This window comes from Nyctereutes procyonoides, unplaced genomic scaffold (genome assembly GCF_905146905.1).
Source record: "Nyctereutes procyonoides isolate TBG_1078 unplaced genomic scaffold, NYPRO_anot_genome, whole genome shotgun sequence".
Classification (NCBI taxonomy): domain Eukaryota; kingdom Metazoa; phylum Chordata; class Mammalia; order Carnivora; family Canidae; genus Nyctereutes; species Nyctereutes procyonoides.
The window spans coordinates 26,358,031-26,363,925 of NW_026575082.1; the positions used below are offsets into that span (position 1 = coordinate 26,358,031).

General features: G+C 41.7%; 1 pseudogene; it reads right to left on the reverse strand.

Moving 5' to 3' along the window:
• Window positions 1-1,341: 1,341 nt before the first annotated feature.
• On the reverse strand, window positions 1,342-3,758 carry LOC129514509 (nuclear RNA export factor 2-like; annotated as a pseudogene).
• Between the last annotated feature and the right edge of the window lie 2,137 nt (window positions 3,759-5,895).

Sequence of the window (5,895 nt, forward strand, 5' to 3'; positions counted from 1 at the left end):
TGCAGAACTACCATTAGGTTTGATTACAGGTGTTGCCTCAGACCTACCAGGGTGCTGCTCAGTATAAGGTATATGAGCAACATCACCTCTATAAAATTAGAAAAAAATTCATTTTGAAACACATTGGTTTCCATGCATAAATTGCAAGATTGTGGCCCTGTATTATCATTAGTTTTATTTTAAGGTGTCTTATCAGATAAAGAATTATGCACTGCAGTTTCCACATGTATATGACTTGGGCCGAGTCTGAATATGCACTCAGGCTAGAGCGAACTGCCACATTCTAGATCATTTTCTTGCAGTTTTCTGTGGACTGAGGGAATGGGTGCATCCATGGCTGAGCCTTGAAATCTGTTCTGTAAATATTTTTGAAGCTGTCCAAACAAGAAGATAAAAGATGGGTTCAAAGTCATGTCCAAAGTTCACTAGCTTCTGAGCTGAATTAACTGAATTAATGTTTATAATTAACTCATGTGACTCTGCATCCTTATATAATGTTTTTCTCCATTGTAAATAGAGTGTGCTAGCTCATGAGATAACTCCTCCACCGCAATGCTGTTTCTTATGCCAGGCCTCTCCCTGGGAAGAGAAGCAAAAAAATTCAGAATATTCCAGACCAACCTACAGAATTCTTATGACAATTCAGTTAAAGGGTAGCTAATAAGAGGGGAACATAACTGAACATCTCCAATGCAACATGGGCTTCGTTTTATCTACTCCTAAGAGTGACCATTTTTAACAAAAGGGGAAATTGTTATGCTTATTCTACATCTAAAGGAAATGAAGTGTCAGGAATATTAAATACCTTGATAACCGGAAGCTCAGTCCTTACTTGAAACCATGTCTCTATAATGCCAGAGTGTATGCAGCCTCCCTAGGGAAAAAGGAAAACCTAAAGACAGAAATAATTGATAATATCAAAATTAGGGTGCTTTCCACTGAAACTTAATTGCCATTTCTTCCTTTGCTAATAATGTAAGTTTCTAAAAACTGGTCAGCAAATGCAGATCTTGAGAATACCTAAAGCATTAACAAAACGTGGCTATAGTGGACCTCCAGACCTTTGTCTTAAGAATATTAGACACTCCTTCCCTGCCTTTTACAGTGGAAACATGGGGAGACAAATGTGTGATGTGCCAAGTCAAATGCATTTTGAAAAAGTAAGAATGTGGAAAACGCATGCCTGGGGTCTCATTAAGAGTTTATATTTTATTTTTATTTATTTTTATTTATTTTTATTCTTTTTTTCACAATGTGCAGTATCATTCTTTATTATGAAACTAAATAGCAATCATATGAGTGGGGAAAATACATGGAACAACTGATCCTCCCGGTGGTATGTCACCTGGCCTGGAACGTAACTTTGGCTTCTTGGTCAGTCAGGCCTCTTTTCCCACTCATGGACATGGGCATAGGCTTGAACACAGTGAAGATCTGACCAGCTCTGGTGTAGTTCCACTCATTTTCCTGTAGGCACTTCTGAGACCACTCGAGTTTCATCCCAGATTGAGTGGAGAAAGCCTGTACCATTTCCTGCTGCTCCTGGGAGAGGGTGACCATGGAGCTGGAGGTCAGTGTAGGCTCTTGTTTGGAAAACACACTCTGAATCTCATTGGGGGTGGCACCTCTCACAAACAGCTCATCATTCACGATGCACAGAGTGGAATCACTGACAGGGGTAGCGATGAAATTCCGGGTGAAGGCACGAACAAAACCCTGAGACTTTCCTTCCACTTCCTTGAACACCGCACTGACAGAGAAGCAAATCATCTTCTCCATCTGGAACCACATGTCCACCATGAAGGAGCTGAGGTCATGTTGTGTTTTGGGAAGCATATAGAAGGAGCACAGGATGTCATATTTTATATGCGTCAGCAGCTGAACACAGGGAGAAGTGCTTGAGATTCTTCATATTCCTGTTTTCCTTGAAGTACTCGCACAAGTTGCTTGGCACTGGGTCTTTGGGCTTGAAGGAAATGGCCAGGGAGAAGCAGGCCTCATCATGGTAGGCACCGAGGAGACCCTGATGATTTCCAGAGTCATAGATCAAGTAGTACTGCTGCAGGAATTGCAAGACTAGATTTTTCAGTTCCTCAGATCCTTTGTAGCTTTCCTTGGAGGGCTGTATTGAATATGGCATGTCAGTATCAATGATATCTGGTGGGGTTAAGTCCTGGCCATCCAGGCGTAACAGCTTGGGAAAACAATCCCTGATGGCACTTATGTAGGTGGACTTGTCTGGAAAGGTGTCACACAAGGGGTTTCCTTCTAGCCAAAGCTCTTCAAGATTCAGCCCTTTCATCTTGTTTAACTCCCACACCAAGTTCAGCTCATCTTTGGAGAGGTTCAGAATCTTGACTCTGGGGGCCTTCTCTATAATGTCAGACAGGCCATCCAGCTCATACAGTTTGTTGTTGCTCAAGTTCAAAGACAATAGCTCAGGGAAATTCTCTTCAATGATCTGTAGGGTGGCAGCCATGTAGTTTCTTCAATTTAGGATTATATCAATATCATGGCCCACCAAATCTGGGTCAAAGCGGAGACTCTGGAGATCAAGAGCTTGCTGGGAGACATCACAGCATTTGTTCACGGTCAGCTTTAGCTGTTCCATTTCTTCTGGCTCCAACTTGTACCGCACAGAGTAGGGTACACTTGAAGGATTGACAAAGATAGATATCTTCTGGTTCTCCTCGTCAAAAATCTTGTAGCTTACATCCTTCAATGCAGAGGCAGTGCAAACATCCTGGACAAAGAACCGGGCCTGGTTTTTAACGTAGTGGAAATCCACTGGAACCAAGGGGACACTGCAGTGTCTCTGGATTTAATCCATTAGCCATACCTTGTCATACTTTCTCCCATAGGGAATGGTGATCTTGAACCAGCTCCCTGAGATTCCATCTTGTGTGTTCTCTTCTACTTCTCTCTTCAGATTTTTTCTATCTCTCCACACAGTAATATGGATATGGTCTTCATTATGCCATTTCACTCTCCTCTTGTTGCGTCAGGTGTTATAAGGAGTGTGTCTTACTTGGGGGTCCTCCTGGACATCCCCCATCGACACATTTTCATTATCCTCCTGGAGGGGTGAAGACTGCAGCTCAAATCTACCACGTTCATAATGAGAGTTCCTTTTGTCAAAATTATCTTGGAAAGAACTCCAAACTTTCTTTCTTCCTTGAGGTGAGCTAGCCCCATCATTGTATTCTTCACTTCAGTATTTTTTATCTTTCTCATATGGAAGAACATATTTTTGTTGTTGCTGTCTTTCAGACATAGCATTTTGTATGTCAAACCTGGAATTGCTGACTTCCAGGGCCTTGACTGGCAGGGTCCACATGACAGAGAGATCGAAGTCACCTCACGGTTCAGAATACCTCAATTTTTCAAGAGTTTATGTTTTAAACTGGCCCTTGTTAAATAATAATCGAGCTGAAATGCCTTCAGAAGATGGGATGGCCAGTAGAGAGTCAAATACCAGCAAAAGGCAAGTTAAAAGCATCATTTGTCATATGTTTTATTTTTCTTGCTTTGCAATTCATGGAGAAACGTGCGTCATTTCAAGAAAGAAAAATTATTAACATGTTCTCCCTTAAGTAGCAACTTAGGGAGATCAATATATATGTATCACCATACCTTCTTTATCCCTGCCCCCCAATACAACACCTAATATACCGATTTCTCTTCAGTGAGTGGTTCTCAAGTTTTAACATATCAGAATCAGCTGGTGGGTTGTTAGAGTACAACGCATCCTCACCCATGGAGTTTCTGATCCAGTAAGTCTAGGTGAGGCCCAGGGATTGGCATTTTGAAGTACCCATGTCATGCTGATACTGCTGGTTCAGGGATCACACTTTGAAGACAGTTGCTTTGGTGAAGAAGAGCTGCTAAACTTGTGTCTCACTGAGCCTCAGGGCAGCAGTTTGAGAAAGGTAATGGACATCATAATCACCTGGGAGCTTGTTAAAATGCAGTGGCCCTACCGTTGATTCTTGACCCTGGTTGGACAGGAGAACCACTTCGGGAGGTACCATGCCCTAGATCCCACCTCACACCTATTGAGGCAAAATCATTGAGGCTGGGGCTGAGGATATGTAGTTTTAAAACAGCTCCTCCAGTGATCTTAATACCATGGAAGGCTCATAACCACTGCACATCTGATTTAAAACCATGTGTTGTGGCCATGGCGTCTGCATTGAGGAACATGTTCCAGGCAAGTCTCGTGTACTTGAGAGTGCTTTGGGGAGGAGACCTGAACCTTGCTCAAAGACTTACTACCCATCCCCTTTGCCTCCAGGTGTAAGCTCTCTCCTGTGCAGTTCTAGACTTTGCAGTAGGTCCTCCCCTGTCTGGAAAGCTCATCTTCTCCTCCGTGTGTGTGTGTGTGTGTGTGTGTGTGTGTGTGTTGGGGGGGGTTAACTCCCTCATGTCCTTAGGCATTTAGCTCAGAGAACTCCTCCCCCAGAAATCCTAAGATGTCCCTCATCTGTGCTCCATGGGATCCTCTGTTGTCCTTTGCCATAGTGCCAATTATACCATATGGCAAATTTTCTTTCCACTTTTCTACGAGTCTCTACTATTGAGGTGCTAAGCTGTAAAGGCAGGCATGATTTTACTTTTGCTGACTGTAATTGTCACAAAACTAGGTGCTCAATGAAATCAAACAGATTGATGTTAATTAAATTCTACAAAGAGAGAAGAACCTGATTTTATCCCTTTGGCATAATATTCTCTTTTCCTTTCTTTTTAAAAATATAAATCAACATACATCTGGCTTTGTAAGTAGGATTAGATAGCTTCCTGACATGAGAGAAATGCCCGATGTTAAATAAAATCAGCAATAGTACATTCAGTGATCCTGAGAAAAGTCTCACTTTTTTCTTTACTCAAATGAGGTCTGCTCTGATACTATGAGATCATTGTAAAAGTAGATTTAAGAACCCCCTACACTTGAGTGCCTACTGCTTTAAATCTTCTCACTTAAGTTCATCCTGAATTTTTAGCTGTGTTTTTGGAGAGTGTAACCATATGTTCAAACAATTGTTTTGACTGTGAAATTCCTTAGCACACTCCAAGAAGTGATCCCCAAATCCTGAGGTGGGGGCAGGAACCTGTATGATGCTGTGGGCTCCCCTGAAAGTCTGGGCAGTATCAGATTCCTCAGGACAGATGGCAGGCATCTCCAGCCTTCTGAACAATGACACGTCCCAGGTTTCTAGCTTGTCCCCTCTCCGTGTAGCTCCCCCTTGCCCCGTAGTATATGCGGCAACTGTGCAGCCGTGGTTTGTTACAACAAACTTTTGAGTTTGAGACACAGACACAAACTCAAACAAAATACACAAGTCTTTTGAGTTTGAGAGGAGAGAGGTGGTGGGACATGTTTTCTTTCGTTTTCAGCCCGGAATATGCTCAGTGTATATCTCAGCATCCACGTAGCTCATCTTGTATTTCTCATTCTGTTATAAAAGCCAAAACTTGACCACAAATTACTTATAACCAACAATATCCTATGTCTGGCTAGGGAAAAAACATGAATATCAAGGAAAAAAGGAAAACAAATGCCTTGCTTGGTTCTAGTGATTTTTTTTCTAGCATATACTATATAATAGTATGCATGTTTCCCGCTTTAATGAACTTCAGCATTCTGCATTGCTAAGTACAGTTTTATTGTTGTGACAACAGATACAAATTGGTAGACTTCAATCTGTTGTCAATCTACAATCCTGTGGAAAACTGTACCATGGACCATTATTTATTTTGCATGTGAACAGATGCTCCTCTGTTTTGAGATTATCCTAAAAAAATTGGGCTAGGTATATAGTATTTCAGTTTTAATACAAAATTATCTCTAGACTTTTGGGATAAAGAGATCTCTACTTAAGAAGAGTGATAGCTTTC